Source organism: Triturus cristatus, chromosome 8, assembly GCF_964204655.1.
Source record: "Triturus cristatus chromosome 8, aTriCri1.1, whole genome shotgun sequence".
Lineage (NCBI taxonomy): Eukaryota > Metazoa > Chordata > Amphibia > Caudata > Salamandridae > Triturus > Triturus cristatus.
In genome coordinates, this window is record NC_140591.1 from 270,631,225 (window position 1) to 270,649,610 (window position 18,386).

An 18,386-nucleotide genomic window follows, 5' to 3' on the forward strand; every position below is an offset into this window, starting at 1 on the left:
CCTTGATAAATACCACAAGGTATTCTTCTGTGACTTGTTTTTTTAAGTCGCTTATCTGTAAACCACATTAATATGACGACCAGTGTCAATATAAATACAATAGTCTATAATAAATAAGCGTAAGGAAAGGTGTAGTTAACTTTCCATTTTGCTAAAGGATCCATGTCATGGATGCTAACACTTACGCTCAGCTGGATTTTAACCCCACGAAACAGTTTGCGACCATACTTATGGCCTTAGTACAAAAAGCAGTGGACAAAGGTGTCATCACAGAAAGAGTGAAGAGATTTCTAATTCAGGAAAATCCTAAATCCCCTTTGTTATATATGCTTCATAAAGTGCATAAGGACCTACATAGACCACCCTTCAGACCAATAGTCTCCACCAAAGGCGGTATCCACGAGCCAGTACGGAAGTTCATAGATAAACATCTTCAACCGTTTGTCACTAACATCAGCACATACATTCGCGACACTACTGATTTCATCACCAAAATCAATTAACTAATCATTTTACCGGAAGAAGAGCTTTGGCTATGCACAGCTGATGTGAAAGCATTATACACCTCAATTCCCCATGACCTGGGCATAGAAGCTATCGAACAGACCTTGTTACACTCCACCCTCAATACAGACTTACAAGTTTTCATCATGGAACTGTTCATGTTCACTCTGTATCAGAGCTACTTCAAATGGGATGACAAATGGTTCCTTCATTTGTCGGGAACTTCGATGGGCAATTGTGCAGCCCCATCGTATGCCAATCTGTTCATGCACCATTTTGAGGAATAATACATCTTGAATACCCCCGTTTGGCACTAAACACAAGAAAATCTTCTTACGGTACATTGATGATATTTTCATTTTATGGTCCGGTCCTCTCAACATCCTACAACAAGCTCTTCAGCAACTCAATCAAATTGATGATCACATTCAATTTACCTTCGAAGTTCTACAAAACACCATGCATTTCCTAGATGTGAAAATTCAGAGAACCCAAGAAAAATTGACAACCAACATTTTTTCGCAAACCCAAGGATCGTAATAGTATCCTACACTATAACAGTTTCCACAAAACCAGTCTGAAGAACAATCGTCCGTACTCACAGTTGTTACACGTGAAACGCATTGTATCAGATCCTGTTCAATGTGCTGAACAGACTGAAGCCATGATCACCAGATTCAAAGCACGAGGATACCCTCCAGAGATCCTACGACAAGCCCAATTCAGATGTGATAACAAGGACAGAAAAGAACTTTTAACTGTCAAGAACAAACAAGCTTCCAATCGGATGGTAGTAGTATCCAAATACTCAAACATGAGTCATCGGTACAGAAACATAATCATGAAACATTGGCCAATGTTGAACCTGGAGCCCGACTTTAAAGGTCTATTTATCCACAAACCCATCTTCGCGTACACAAGAGGACGTAACTTAAAAGAACTTTTGACAAAACCATCCGAAACAGCAACCACTCTGGCTTATAAAGGTTTACAACCTTGTTACAATTGTAGCAACTGCCACAATTCAATTCCTGGTACCACCATCACACAACCCATGAAGGGCACAAAGATCAAACTGAAAGTCAATGCAACATGCAACACATCTGATGTTATTTATCTGCTCAAATGCCCGTGTGGCTTGGGGTATGTTGGACACACTGAAAGGAAAATTCAAACACGTATCTTTGAACACAAGAGTAATATACATACCAAAAACCTAAAATCCACAGTGGCTGTTCATTATCTTGATAAAAAACACAACATCTGCCAGTTAAAATTCCTGGTTTTGGAAGTAGTAGAGAGAAGAGAAGATCTAGACAATAAGAACAGACTTTTACAGAGAGAAAACCACTGGATTCGGTTCCTGAGCACGATGTAACCAAATGGGTTGAACGACCGAATGGAATTCCTGTGTTACCTATGAACAACGACATGTTTTGTCTTAATGTTTGCTTCCTTATTCCATGATTTATGTCCATTCTTTAACCTGATTAGGCCATTTACCTTTTCTTTTCCAGATCCACACACATCTTGCTCGGTTCACATTCACACCGTCATTTTATCTGAATTATTTTACGCACTCTTAAGTGTCAGGTTTTCACCTAATGGTTATACGTTTTTTCGTTAACAAGTCACTCTTTTTTACCAATGCAATATGGCACCCGGGTCTACTGACTCTTTCAACCGGACACGCTAGTCTACGTCTGGACATGTGACCGTTCACTCCATACTAACGCAACCTAACCGGCAGCGTCACTATCATTTACCCACTACAGAGGTCTAGTCAATAGCACGCGACTGTTCGTCTACACGCCCTGTAAGTACGCTGTTGCGAGTTTTCTCGCCGGTTTCTAACTACGTGGTCTTTTTACCGACCGTATTAATTATCACACCTCTCATCGTTCTTGTAGGAGATTGTCCACCACCCACGAAACTACAGCGACTATCTAGTAAGAACGTGGGTTCTCACAACTCGGTGCATGTTCTGACTTGTTTGTTTTTTCCATTTTTCTCTTAATACTCCTGGAATCTTTTACATCAGCTGATTACCTTTGCCACATGGGTGATTTAAACTTAGACGTCTCTTAGATGATTCCACATGTATTTCACCTTCCCCACTTATAGTTTTTGTTTCCAGCACTATGACACCTTCTTACTTCTTGCACTTCACTGTACACCGCCGTTCTGCACATAGGCACTTCACATAAATTTGATACTGACAGGATAGGTATGTACATTTTTCGGGTGTTTTTTGGTTTCTTTTCAGATGGTGCCCCTGACGAAGGGCTCTTTATTGCCCGAAATGCATCAGGATTGATATTTAACATTGTATATATTCCAATGGATTGATTTATATGCATTGAACTATACTTCAAGATACTCTAACGGATAAGCTTGATGTGAATAAAACATCTATCTGCAACTAACTTCATCTATCGGATTACTTCTTCATACAACTACTACCCACCACGTTGGTCCAAACGCTGTGCACAGAGGGACATCTCCTCATTAGTAGATGCGACTTGTTTTTACCTGTGGGATATTGTAAGGATATTTTTCTGTGCGTCCAGTGGCAAATATTGTTGCCAAACTGTCTTAAAAATAGCCATCTGACTTGTGTCGTATGGCTATTTAGTGTGAGCTAGTAATGACGGAACCCTTTTGGCTCCTGATGGACTCCATTGAACTGTGATGTAAGTGGGTTTAGAATGTTAAGTTTGTGATTACACGCATTAGAAGAAAGAGTTGTTTTACTAAGCCCAGTGTGTGACGTAGTCATAAGCAGGTACCCAGGCTGAGTAGGGCCCTACAGGGTCCAGAATAGTTTTAAATTCTTGCACGAACGTAACACATATACTATGTATTACGTCTAGTGCAGTGGTTCTTAACCTGTGCTCTGGAAACTATAAAGGTGGGCAGGGAAAGCGCGCGCGTCCGGTTCCATCAGGAGATACGGAGTCTGGGGCGCGTGGTGAAGGTCCTCGGAGGAGGCCCCGGGCACCCTCCTTCTCCAGCCCACCTCTCTTCCACGTCCGAAGTGCAGCCAACATTGGTGCATTTGGATTTTCTATGCTTTGGCTCTTCTTTTAACATTTTATTGGTCAATTTGCATATAGGTCGCAGAGCTCTGCCCTCCAGAGATCCCCGCCAAATCAAACAAAAGACGCCCCACTGAAACAGCACAGTGTAAATCCTTCTTAAAAGATTGGAAGCCCTTGAAATTGCCAGGAATTCCAAGACGTGTGCTCCCAAAAGCAAGGAACAAGCCAGAAGCCAGGAACCAATACCAACTCAAGCAGCAACGACTCCCAACCGGTGTGAAGTCAGCTCAGCTCCTGCAAGAGGAACCCTGACACCTCTGGAGCCACGAAAAGCGAGGGGGTGACTACTGGTGTCCTGCCCTGTCCGCATCTGCTCACCTGAGTGCCGCTGCTGTCCCGCTGGGTGTCCCTCTGCCGTTGCTGTTGCCGCCACGCTATTCTGCGGCCCCGGCGAGTGGAGACCACATCTCCCAGGCGCCCTAGCGCCATCTGACATCACCAAAGCGAGGGTTATTACCATACCTATGGCCCAGAGCCCTGACAAAGTGAGTGGGGAAAAGCCGGGGGGTTCGACTCATGGCCCTTTGGATATGTACTTCAGGAAGGTCGCCAGGGAGGAAAAGAGGGACCTTTCTTTGGACGAACGTAGGACTGAGCGCCGTCGCTCCGTTGAAAATATGAAGCGTAGGGCTGTAGAAGTCAGTATTATTGAGGAACCCTTGGGCGCTGATGGTAATGGCGGGGCCAGTGACGCTACCTTTTCTCAGGATGGTGTGCCCTTGCTATTACGTGATTGTTCACCTGTGGGTTGTCCCCCCGAAGTACATGATATTAGTAATACTGCCCTCTCTAATGCTATAATTAGCCCTATGGTGCCTAGAAAGCTGTTGCCTGCTCGTGGTAAATCAATAGTGAAAAAGCACAAGAAATTGGATAAGGGTAAATTCTATGGCCCGCCCCCGAGGAAAATAAGACGTAAGGAGCGGCTGGGCCAGGCTAAATTAACAAAACACAACCATTATGATTTTGGGTGCCATACCACAGCTACACATAGTGCTGGTACAAAGCTGGCGGTTGGACCAGTTAATAGACCAAATCTGAATCCATTCCACCCTTTTACGGACTCTGATTTGGCCGTGACCAACTCTGAAATCCATCTGACCCCCGAGGTTCTAGCTGAGTCGGACGCTTCATCTACATCATTGTGTACCAAATTGGGAGAGCTGTTTAGCACCTTAATTTTACCTATTACCAATAGTTTGAAGAAATTGGAGCAGAGGTTGGAGGGCATAGAGTCTACCCTGAGTAAAATGACCAGTCCGGGAATGGTCCAAGCACATAAGAACATTACTCATGCTAGGACCCCCCCCACCCATGCTCCCAAGGAACCCCCCCAACCTGGTATAAATCCCTTACAGAACTTAAACCAGCCGTAGCTTGATTTACATAGACAGGGGCCCCCTATGATAGGGAAACACCCAATCAGTAAGTCTATTACTAAGCCAGTGGAAGGGAACGCTATGGCTACTAAGGAGTCTATGAGGCAGGAACAGGGAAGTTCTAGCCATTATGGTAATATGGGGAATCACGGGCCACAAGTAGACTTACCCCCAGAGGCGGTGCCTCTGGTGGTGGTCCTAACGGGGGTTCCCGTGCTAGCGGACAATAAGAGAGAGGGTTTTTACCAGCTGAAAAACAAAATTGTCCATTGGCTAAGCATACATAGACCAATAAACAATAATCTTAATGGGGAGATATTACACGTTAGGCGCCTTCCCTGGATAGGTGGCAGATGTAAAGATGTTGAGGGAGATATCGTCCTGATCAATTTTAGAGACCCGGGTGTAGTTGACTACATAATAAATTGGCCCCCGGGAGTGAGTGATAGTTGTATTAGCCCTCGAGCTTTAACCTATTTTTATCCGAGATCCCTGGTTTTCCCTCCATCACATCACATGAATAAGGATAAAGCAAAATTAAGTATTCCGACAATACCCTATGGCAGGAATATGTTACCGGACCCCCAGGGTTGGAATGTGATCCCTCCTAGATTTACTAGGTACAATAATCAGCGAAAGGAGTACTTGAGGCCTTTTACACCCCTGGAGACAATGAATAGGTTCGATGTGTTCTCGGGTATGGATGATTGTGATTGATGTTTAAGGATTGAGAAGGAAGGGGGGGTTAGCTCTAGTGCATCCAGGCCAATAGGAAATGGGCTGGTCCACGGTAAGACTAAAGAATTGCCTAATGGGATTATGGCCCCTGCGGATCCTTCAGGTCTGGATTGTTCATCTTCGGTCCATATGGACGGAGGGAGTTATCCCCTAATCCCTACAGTGTACTCCCAAATTCCCAATGCCCTGGAACCACGAGAAGCGGGTGGTAGTAAAGAAGTCCCCATTACTCTGCCCTCCAACAATAAAAAGATCATACATTTAGTTTCTTGGAACATAGCAGGTCTGAGGAAAAAGTTGGCCCTCCCAGAATGGCACAACTTTATCGAAAAATACGACGTATGCATGTTCCAGGAAACATGGAGTTTAACCCCCGTTTTTAAATCAGGGTATGTAACCTTTTGGCTACCCGCTCATAGCGGTGGTAAGGGCAGACCAGCCGGGGGACTACATATATGGATAAAAGTAGAATTAAATTGGAAGGTTACTGCTCATGATCTGGAAAGTGAGGACATCCAACATCTAACAATCGTAGGCCAGGCAAAAGATAGCCGAGTGGAATTATTTAATATTTATGATAGAGGGATCCAGGGAGATAAAACGTCAAAAACCTTTATGCTCTTAGAGCAGGCCTTAGGTAACTGCTCCCCATCATCTAAATTCCTTGTAGGTGGGGATTTCAATTGTACATTCGAACCGCTAAGCAGGGATGACCTTCTAGGCATAGCGGAGGAGGATGCAAACTGGTCTATCCCTACCTTGTCACTTCCTCCAATCAGGAAATGGACAACCAAGGCACTGCAGATTAACGCTCTTACTGTTGATTTCAAATTAAGAGCATTGAATGGTAGATCATCCTCTGATCGGGAAGGGGCCATGACGTTTAATAGACTTAATGGCCCGTCCCGAATTGATTACATTTTATTGGACATCACCATGTGGTGTGACTTAGTGGATATGGAGGTAGTTCCCTCGCAGGACAGTGATCATAACCCACTGAGTTTGAAGTTAGGGTGGAGCAAATTAAAAAGTAGTAGTGAGCAACCCCCACTGAGGCGAACAAATGAGGTGGTCCCATATAATGGAAATCGGAGGCTGAAATGGGAGAAGATTAGCTCCGACCCTGAGAAACTGGTTAATATCAGGGCTTATATTGAAGACCTGATCTGTGAACTGACGGGATTAAATCCAGAAACAGGGGATGCTCACGAGCTGCTTCTTCCCCAGATTTATAAAAAGGCTATCGAGAAAGTGGGCAACTATTTTTTAATCTCGAGCTCAAAAAAAACAACCCCCAAACCTAGTAACCCCTGGTACTCTGCAAAGTTCCGGGCTAAAAGACGCGAGTTAACTATAGCCCTGCGCAAAAAGAACCAACCCCTAATTAGAGTTGCAAGGAAGGAATATGCAAAAGAACAAACACGAGCAAAAAAAGACTGGGAAGAACAGTATTGTCAGGATCTCAAAAGTGCCTCCGAAAGGAAAAATGCTTCATTGTTTTGGGATCTGATTAACAAGGCTAGACAGGGTAACCAACCTGTACTTGTGAATCATATTACCAGCCAACAATGGTATTCCCACTTTTCAAAAATATATAGCGGATTGGAGGCAACCAGATCCTCCCCTTTTGAGCCAGCCAGACGGGCTTCTTCCATCATGGCGCCCGTGGATCCGTTCTTGACTTCGGAAGTAGGATTGGCTATAAAACACCTGACCCCGAGGAAGGCCGCCGGTCAAGATGGTATACCTGGGGATCTCCTTTTGGAAGATCCCACAACCTGGGCTTCAGTTATTGCATTGATAATGAATTTAATTTCCAGGGGGCACCCCATCCCAGATTCGTGGAGGGGTGCTGAGGTGATCACAGTATATAAAAAAGGTGATAGGGATGACCCTGCTAACTACAGACCGATCAGTCTGATTGACGTGATCCAGAAAGTGGTTGGCAGGGTCATCATCTTGAGGGTAGGTGCATGGATGGAGGAGGAACAGGTGCTCTCCCATTTCCAGGCCGGGTTTCGGAAAAAAGTGGGCACGATGGACCAGGTCTTCCGCCTCCTTGCGATCTATTGGAAGTCGTTGACAATCAATCGTGGTAGCCTTTATCTGGCTTTCATAGATCTCGGGATGGCGTTCGACCTGGTCCCTCGCGCAAGGTTGTCGGAAATCCTGGAGAAGATGGGCTTCCCGGCTCCATTGTTGGATTTCATTGTGAGACTCCACGAGGATAATTATGCAAGGATCAGATGGGGCACTCAGGGACAACTGACGGAGAGGGTGCCCGTGAGGAGAGGAGTTCGCCAGGGTTGTGTTATGGCGCCGACTTTATTTTCCCTATTCGTGAATGGTGTGGTGGATTATCTGAGGGAAGAGCCGGCGGATGCACCATCCCTGGCCGGGGAAAAAACCCCTACTCTTCTCTTCGCGGATGACACCATCTTGATCTCAAAAACCCCAGCTGGGCTCCAAAAGCTTTTGAACCGCTTTAGTGAGTTCTGTAAGGATAGGGGTCTCACAATCAACACTTCCAAAACGAAGCTAATGGCCTTCGCACCACCCAAAAGATTTAAGAACTCCCTCATGTTAAATGGTGAACTCCTGGAGATGGTGGATAGTTTTGATTATTTGGGGGTTAGGGTGAATAGCCGGATGACCTGGAAAGACCATCTGGCTAAAATGCTATTAAACTTTAAAAGAGTAGCTGGGGCGGTTTTGCGAGAACATAGGGCGTCATTGAGCAAACCAGTGGCACCAATTTATGAAGGACAGGTTTTGCCATCGGCACTCTATGGCTCTGAATTATGGGGGTTTGAGAACATCCCGGAGATAACCACTTCAGAAAACAAGTTCCTGAGGGATCTTGTAGCATTACCAGTCTCCACTCCATTAATCCCTTTACGTCTTGATATGGGCAGGCGCCCCCTTAAAGAATTAGTGCGCCTTCGCCCTTTACTTTTTTGGGTGCGTCTGAGAAGAACTGAAGAGCTCCAAAACTATGCAGCCGCTCTTGATGATCTTATCCTACTCGATAGAGGTAATAGGATTAAGTGGCTGTGTAACCTGAGACAGATGGTTGGCTTGTTGGGTCTGAGCGATCTATGGAGGAGTCAATCCCCCCCACCCAAGCTAGTTATTAAGAAGCTGTATTGGGATTGGGTGCAGTGTGAGACTTCTAGAAGAGGCACAGGGGGTGCTCTTACTGAGCGATTCCCTAGAGTTCAAATGGTCTAGGATATTTGAACCACTTCTTGATTTTATTGAGAAGCCCTTGGATAGATCACTGTATTTAAAAGTTAGGTTTGGGATCCTCCCAGTAAATGCATTCACCTCTGGGTGGAACAACCTATGTGGCTCCTCTAAGGCTTGTCCGTGCTGTGCAGCACCTTTAGAATCTGTAGCACACCTTATGTTTGCTTGTCCAGCTTATAGGGTGCCGAGGAGGATTTGGTTAAAACCTTTGTGTAAACAATTGGGCCTCAGGTGCCATGTAATGGCGCTGAGGGTCCTTTGTACTGATACGTCTTCCACCTTGATGGTATGTGGCGTAGCCAAATTCATTGGAAGAGCCTGGTTGATACGAATAAAGAGACTTAAATCCCAACTTACCCAACAGGATAGAGGGCTTTCAACAATATAGATTTGACACCATTGGCATTAGACAAATCGGAAAGTGGGTAGTATGATCCTACCACTTATCTAGCATATCTGCTTTTTATTACAAGTTGTGTATTATGATATTATATATTCGATTTTATTATTGTTAATGAAATATATTGACGAGTTGTTTTACTCTTTTAAATGTGTTGTAACAGTCAGGATCTCGACATGATTTAATTGTATTTTAACCATGTATTTATGTGCTTTTATGATGTTTTATTCATCGAATAAAGAATACTGACTGACTGACTGACTCTTGGGGGTCCGCAAAACCTACTCAGCGACTGCTTAAAAAACAAAATAGTAATAGATTAATAAAGTGTATATAAATGAAGACCCATGATTTAAAGTTGAACATTTTAAAACATTCTGGAAATGCGAAGGAATTTGAAATTGGAGGCAACAAATTAAGAGCCCTATTATGATGTCGGTTGGAGGCTTTCCGACCGACATCCCTGGTTTGACTCCCGACCGCCTAATTACAATGTAGGCGGTCGAAGTCAAACCGGCCGGTCCTTCTGGCTTGCTTCCAAGGGGCTCACGGAGCTCGTCGGCCAGTCGGAACCGCAATGTAATCCCTTTAGGACGGAATTTCTGCCGTCGGGATTACGATGTTGGTTTCACACAGACTTTCCATGCCGGAAAGCGACTTTGGGGGCCCCTAACAGGGCCCCCTTGCCTCCGCAGCCTATGGTTGGTGGGCCTGGGGGGCACCAATGGTGAGGTGCATGCCACAGGGTGCAGGGATTTACACAAACTCCCATTTCTTTATGAGAGCTTGTGCTACGGCCGGTTTCTGACCGCAGCACAAGCTTCCATAGGAAAATGAGTACGTGCGACCGCACCTTGGGGGCCGATTATGATGTGAGGCAGAGAGCCTCCTCCCGACAGTTGGAATCTCCTCGACTTGGTTGGTTTACATTCCGCCTGCCTGATTACGATGTTCGCGGTCGGAAGGTAAACGGCGCAGTCACTCCGAATTGGGTTACGACCGGCTCACGGAGTATTCGTTTCGGTCAGAACCGCATCGTACATGCTTATGGGCAGCGCTTCCGTGCTCAAGTTTACAATGTCAATTTCCAACAGCCTTTCCGAATCGGCCTGGCTGACACAAAACGGCTGTCGGAAAGTGACTTTGGTGGCCCATACCAGGGCCCCCTTCATCCTGCAACATCCGGTTGGGGTCCAAGGGGGTAGCTAAGGGCCCCCCCCTGTAAAACCCTGCACTCTTTGGCAGGCACTGTGGGGTGCCCCGAACAGGTTGCAGGGTTTTACACACACACCCCATTTCCCCATAGGAGTCTGTGTTATGGCCGGTTGTCGGGTGTAACACGAGCTCCTATAGGAAACAATGAGAATCCGACTGAACAGTGTTAGGTTGCATCGTAATGCTGCAGGCAGAACTGAGAGTCGGTCAGTCCAGATTCCGAATACCGATGCCTATGCATCCGCCAGACATCATAATTGGCCCCAATGTGCGGTCTCATCATAATAATGCTGTTGGGACCGCCGACCAGAGGGCGGTCGGTCCCGATTCCGCTGTGATGTCAGTTGGCGGCAACTCCGACCGACATCGTAATCAGCCCCTTAGTATGTATCCTCAGATTGCTTTGTGAGAGCAGTATAAGTGCATCAAACTAATAGTCACCTTTTCTATCTGGGGACTAGTTCTATGTAATTGGCTCCTATTTTAATATGAAAAATAAATGAAAAACCGTCATTTTAGCCATTTTAGAGGCTGCAAACGGTTCAATGATAAAATATTCAGGAACAAATATAGAAGAAATAATCTTTTAAAAAAAATATAGAAGAGGCGGGGGTCTTGACCTGTCTGTCAGAGGTGCTGGGTTGGGATCTCCCACGGTCCCCCAAACTGGTGCTCTTGCATGTGATGGAGGATATAGGGGGCAATGTCTATAAGCGCCATCTGATGCTCCTGGCTTTTACTCTAGCCCAGCGAGATATAGCGTGGGCGTGGAAGGCGACAGCCACACCTTCACTATCTGTCTGGAAGACCGGTCTCGATTTTTGTATGGGACTGGAGGCCCCCATCTATGTGGCACGGGGCTGCCCCCGTAAACATTATAAAATATGGAAGCGCTGGGCGGACTACAGGGGACTGGACTTAGAGCCCATATTGGAGGAATAGTTGGGTGGGTGGTGGACCATCTCCCTCTAGCTTTAAAGAGGCATGGCACACTGGAGTACCAGGCACAGCCGGGTCTGGGGGGTATGGGTCATGGACGGAACAGAATAGTAGTCGTGCACAGATCTGCTGCCTTGACTGGATGGACAGTGCGATGGGTGGGGGAGTGGGGTGGGGGGTGGTGTTATGTTTTTTTAAGGAAGGGGACTGCTTTGGTTCTGCATGTCTCTTTTGTAGTCTGTATATGATACTTCATGAGAAAAATGTCAAAACTGGTATGTTGTCTTTTGATATGGTTGAAGTCTCTGGGTCACAGAGCTTCTCTGGATGTGTCTTTGACGAATAAAATTTGTTTACAAAAAAAAAAAAAATATAGAAGAAAAAAATATCGACTGCCTATACTTAAAAAGGTAAGTACAAAAATATCAAAAAAACATATTGTGTACAATAATATAGTTGTATTAAACATCGATTTTTAAATATATATAATTAAAAATATTAAAATAAACATATTAAATACTAACATTAATTTATAAAACTAAAATATATTTAAATGTATATTTTAACAAATATAACAAATAAACTTACATTAAAAAATGTAAACACACTTATAAACATACATATAAAAATAAACTAATATTTTAAATAATAATATATTTTAAAAAATCGTAAATAATATATCATCAGAAATGTATGTGTACATATTTAAATATATCAAAAACATAAAATATTAAAAGAGAAAATCAAGTAGATTTTAAATAAAAAGTAAACACATTTAAAAAAAATGTATTTATTCATAATTTACAAGCAAAAAATATTGACATTTTTAAATATTAATATTATGATAAATCAAACACATTATTTTCGAAAAATTATATTATTAAACATTAAAATTAATACATATAAATTGCTCACTACATTAAAAAAACTGCTTTTATACTAAATAAATATAAAAATAAGTACTCTCACCTAACACAACACAACAATAAAAAAATTGTTTACATCACACAAAAATAAGATTAACTACTCTTACTACCAATAAATATAAAACAAATTTATTACACAACAATAACTATTGGAATTAGCACAAAAAAAAAATCCCACTCCAGTCGGTGCAACAGTACGGAAAGTGTTGGACTGCGGAGAGGTAAAATTTACTATTCCCACTCCAGTCAGTGCAACTGTAGGGAAAGTGTTGGTTTGCAGAGGGGAAAAATGTAATAATCCGGCTCCAGTCAGTGCAACTGTAGGGAAAGTGCTGGATTGCGGAGGGAAATAGTGTAATATTCCCACTCCAGTCAGTGCAACAGTAGGGAATGTGTTGGACTAAGGAGAGGTAAAATTTACTATTCACACTCCAGTCAGTGCAACAGTAGGGAAAGTGTTTGATTTGCGGAGGGGAAAAATTTTATATTTCCGCTCCAGTCAGTGCAACTGTAGGGAAAGTGTTGGATTGCGGAGGGGGAAAATTTTCTATTTCCACTCCAGTCAGTGCAACGGTACGGGAAAGAGTTGGATTGCAGAGGGGAAAAATGTAATATTCCCACTCCTGTCACTGCAACAGTAGGGAAAGTGTTTGATTTGCGGAGGGGAAAAATGTAATATTTCCGCTCCAGTCAGTGCAACTGTAGGGAAAGTGTTGGATTGCGGAGGGGGAAAATTTTCTATTTCCACTCCAGTCAGTGCAACGGTACGGGAAAGAGTTGGATTGCAGAGGGGAAAAATGTAATATTCCCACTCCTGTCACTGCAACTGTAGGGAAAGTGTTGGATTGCGGAGAGGAAAAATGTAATATTCCCTCTCCAGTCAGTGCAACTGTAGGGAAAGTGTTGAATTGTGGAGAGGTAAAATGTACTATTCCAACTCAAGTCAGTGCAATAGTAGGGAAAGTGTGTGGATTGCCGAGGGGAAAAATTTGATATTCCCACTCCTGTCACTGCAACTGTAGGGAAAGTGTTGGATTGCGGAGGGGTAAAATGTACTATTGCCACTCCAGTCAGTGCAACAGTAGGAAAAGTGTTGGATTGCGGAGGGTAAAAATTTAATATTCCCACTCCAGTCAGTGCAACTGTGGGAAAACTGTTGGATTGCGGAGGAAACTAATGTGATATTCCCAATCCAGTAAGTGCAACTGTAAGGAAAGTGTTGGATTGCGGAGGGGTAAAATGTACCATTCACACTCCAGTCAGTGCAACTGTAGGGGAAGTGTTGGATTGCGGAGGGTTAAAATGTACTATTCCCACTCTAGTCAGTGCAACAGTAGGGAAAGTGTTGGATTGCGGAGGGGTAAAATTTACTATTCCCACTCCAGACAATGCAACAGTAAGGAAAGTGTTGGATTGTGGAGGGGTAAAATTTACTGCACCCACTCCAGTCAGTGCAACGTTAAAAACAATTAAAATATCTTAAGCAAAATGAAAATAATTTAAGAACATTAAATAAATTAAAAAATGTGTTGAATACAAAATAGAAATATATTTAACATTTAAAACGTAAAATTAATTTACTTCCCAATCCATACTCCTACAAAACCCACAACTCATATCTAAATTTAAACAAATTTACTTGCACAATTAACATAATTATTTATCAATTAAACAAATATTATTGATGAAAATCTAAATTAATTAAAATCCATTGACTTCCCACCCTTTACCTATATAAACTCCACAACCCCAACCTAAAATTAAACTAAAAAAAATTAATGACACAATTAAATTAATTAATTTACAATTAAATAATTATTAGTATATCGCAAGTAATTAGCAAATAAAATAAAATAGTTTACTTCCCACTCTTTACCCCTATAAACCCCACAACCCAAACCTAAAAAACATTTAATTAAACAACTAACAAAATTAATGATCAATTAATTAATAATTAACATTTAATTAACAATTAAAAAATAAATTACTTCCCACCCTTTACACCTATAACCTTACAACCCACACCTAAAAAAATGTATTACACGGTTTAACATAATCAATTAATTAATTCATATTAATTAACAACTAATGAATAATAAATTCAAAATAAATTACTTCACACCCTTTACTTCATTAAATCCGGAATGCATGCTCCCATTGTAAAGAATAGGATTGCGACCGAACAGTGTTCGGTCGCATCCTACTTGCTGGTTTGGGACCACCGACAGTAGGTCGGTCGGTCCCACTTCCAGATCGATGTCCGATGGACTGAGGTCCGTCTGACATCAAAATCGGCCCCTTTAAATTTAACTAATATAGCAAGACATATAAACAATAATTAAATAAAAAATAATGTCATATACATTTAAAATATATGCTAAAAACCATAACAATAATTAAAAAACGATATTTTAAACAACTATATTCTTACAAATTATATTAATGACTTCTATAGTTTTTTAAATCGTTATTACTTACCTTCAAATCGATATTCTTGACAACGATATTCTTACACTCGATATTTCTATTCCAGAATATTTTTCACTCGATATTATGGCAGTTCAAAAACAATTTCATCAATATTCTGTCTCATTATCCTGCAAACATATGGGCAATTGTTCCTTTGCACATTGTTTTTATATATCTATACATATAGCCATGTATTTTTTGAAAAGTGCACCAGGATCCTCCACGTGGGCGGGACTATTAAGCACTTCTGACTATTATGAGAATCCTCCAGAAGAGAAAAGCTTTTCAAAACCAGTTGAACGCATGGGGGAATATTCCTAAATTGAGAAATCAGCAGAAAGATATATCCAGAGGAATTGTTTCACATTTCTTAGTAGCATGAACTAGAGAGGATATGAGGTAGGATATGTTTCCTCAAAGCCTGGAATGCCATTTCTAAAACCACTCTGAGATCTGACAGGATCTGTCTGTAGCTGCAGTCCTAACAAACAAACATAAAATAAATATAAGGATGAGTGGCCTAAAATGAATTTACAAAAGCTCCAATCTTCCCATTAAAATACAGATTTTTTTATATTGGATTTCATCATTTATGTATTTGTTTGATGAATGTTTTCTCTGTATTTCTCTGTGATTCAAATCATCGAAAATGCTTATGCCGTGGTCCCTGGCTTCCAGTAATGACACAGTGGGGTCCTTGGATTCAAATATAGATTCAGTGGGGGTCCCTGGGTTCCAGTATGAATGAAAGGGGGTCCACATAAGTTAAAATGTTAAGAATTACTAGTCTAGTGCATCTGCAGCATCTTGAATTAGGGTTCAAGGAAAAGGACCTACCCCAAAATAGATTCCTGATCTGTAGACAGTGGATCCACATTGCTTATCTGGAAATAATGCATAAAGGTTGGACCCACATTTTGAGGATCCGAAGAGCTGCTACGATCCAGGGCTGGTGTCACTAGTAGCCAGTCTCCCAGAGGTGAGTGGACTTCACCTAAAATCAATGCATCTTGCTGGAGAATTTGTAGGTCTGTCTGAAACAGAGAGCCTGGTTACCGGCTCAGAGGAGGAGAATAGAGCATCTTGTCCTGCAGGAGCTGTCTGTTCAAGGAAGAAAACCACAGCTGCTGAGGCCAAAGAAAGGAGTGTCCCAAAAGAACTAGAATCCCTGGCTCACTGCCCGACCTGTACTGACTCTGACTTTTCTATACCCCAAGGATGGACCAGAGGAAAGTATTGCCATGCCAGGAGTGCTGGAATCACATTTCTACTGCTAGAGCAAGAGTCAGATTAAATTAAGTGAACTGGTTTACAAAATTATCCAGACTAACCCTTGCTCGGTCAGGCTGATGGACCTTGACCGTTGAAGCGAGAAGAGAAATCTAATCATTATCAAGCGTGTTCCAGAAAGGAAAGAATCTCTATTCAAAGAATAATAAGAGAAAGGAGTTAATTAGAACCCATAAAGAGCGAGAGAGTGAAGGCAAGTGTAAAGCTTCAATGAACTCAATTCAATAATATGAGATTTTTTTTTTTAAACGACCCATAAAGAGAAGTTCAAGAAAACTCAGTAGAGTCTCAGCGCAATAAAGCACAAGGTCTGGGGCAATTTGAAAGGTTCTCAATCAAAGCTCTGTGGACCAAAGTCTTTGAATGCGAACCAGCATGAGAGTTTGTAGGGGAGAGAAGTCAGGTAGGTAGAGTATGGAGTGCAGCTAAAATGTCTCTTAATCTAGGAACACACACTTATATAAACAACATATTTTGTTAGAATCTGCAACTGTTTATCCGCTGTCTTCTTCCACCCAATCACCGTCCGAGGTTTTTCCTGGCAACGGGATTACCCCTCTCAATTTCTTCGCGAAGACCAACTATGTTAGCTACATTCGTTGTGTTCATCTGAGTTTTTCCACAGAAACTTATACTAAACTATCCTTCAGACTAAACTAAATTTTGCAGAAGTTGAAACATCTTTCAGGAAAATTATATACATTTTATATTGACATGACCTAAAAAAGAAATACGAGTTAATTTAAGGAGTCAACATATCATGGGTTTTTTGCTGATTCCTCATAGGAGATTGTCCAGCTTCCATTTAAAAATTCTAATCAATCATAAGATTACGTTTCTAATAAAACAGAAACATTTCTACAAAAATATGTGAATCATTTTATAAAATGTTAAACTTATTATGAAATAGCATCTTTTAGCGAGGGTCAAGAGTAGACATTTATGCAATATATTTTTTTTACAAGACCTCATTATAATTATCAAATTCATGTGTTACCATATCTAAATGAATTACTTTTGACATTGCATTTAAGCTGTTAAGGCCTAGTGCGTGTAAGTGTGGCAGTTGTGTACATTTTCATCATTTTAAACATTTATTTTCTATTTTAAGCTTGCACATAAGTTTCTGCATGTTTATTAAAATGTACATTATTACTTAATATTTAAATGCCCTTTTACCAGTATGCCTTTGTCAAGCTACTGCAGATTTCACCAGTCCAACGTAGAGAGGAGTTGGGCTTCCCAGATAAGCTCCAGTGACTAGAGGCCGTAATCAGGTATTCACGAACACCTGAGACACATTGAATATTAAAATGGCTAAACAGATGTTGGTGGGACCTTTAAATATAAGGCAACCCGAATGCAATAAAGCAAGGATTACAGACTGATCACAGAATACAGGAAAAGTGCTCCACTTCATCACAGGGAGCCTGTACCTGTGCTAAACTTGAAAGGTAATGCAGTGCAGCACAGCACAGCAAGTCGCCTTGCAGCGCTGAATTACAGACAAAGGGCAGAAATGCAGCACACATGGAAAGAGGAAGTAACAAGGAGAAATAAAGATATTTCTCCTCCTTGTGTCTCTCCTGGGAAGGCGTAGCATTTAGGCGCTTTCCCAGGTCTACCAGTAATGGTAAATTTGGAAATGCATCAAAATCCATGGGAGTTGCGTGGGAAGGGCAGAATAACATAACACAGCAATTTGTGTGGTGCTGCGTTATTCCTGATTTATCAAGCCACTCGGGGCCAAGCATAGTGGCCGTGCATGGGTTGATAAATCGAATTTTGGGTTTGCGTTGCATATGTGCCACGTTGCATGGTGCATACATGATGCAAAGCGTTGATAAATATGCCCTCTGTGTATTAGACCCATAGAGGCCCATTAGTATAGCGGGCGGATCGCCACCACCCGTATGGCGGTGGCGATCCGCCCGCTAAAAACCTCCGCCCGCTGGCAATTTCCCCCCGCCACATTACCATGGCGGGGGGGGGCCCCGGTGGACGGGAAGACCGTCCGCCGGTTTTCCACCGGTAGGCAATCAGCCCGATTGCCTACCGGGCGGAAAAGCATTTGATATGGTGGCGGTGTCTGGTAGACACCGTCATCCATATTATTATGCAGGCGGGCGGCAGGCAGTTTTTGCCATTGGGGGGTGGGGGGTGCACATGGGGGGTA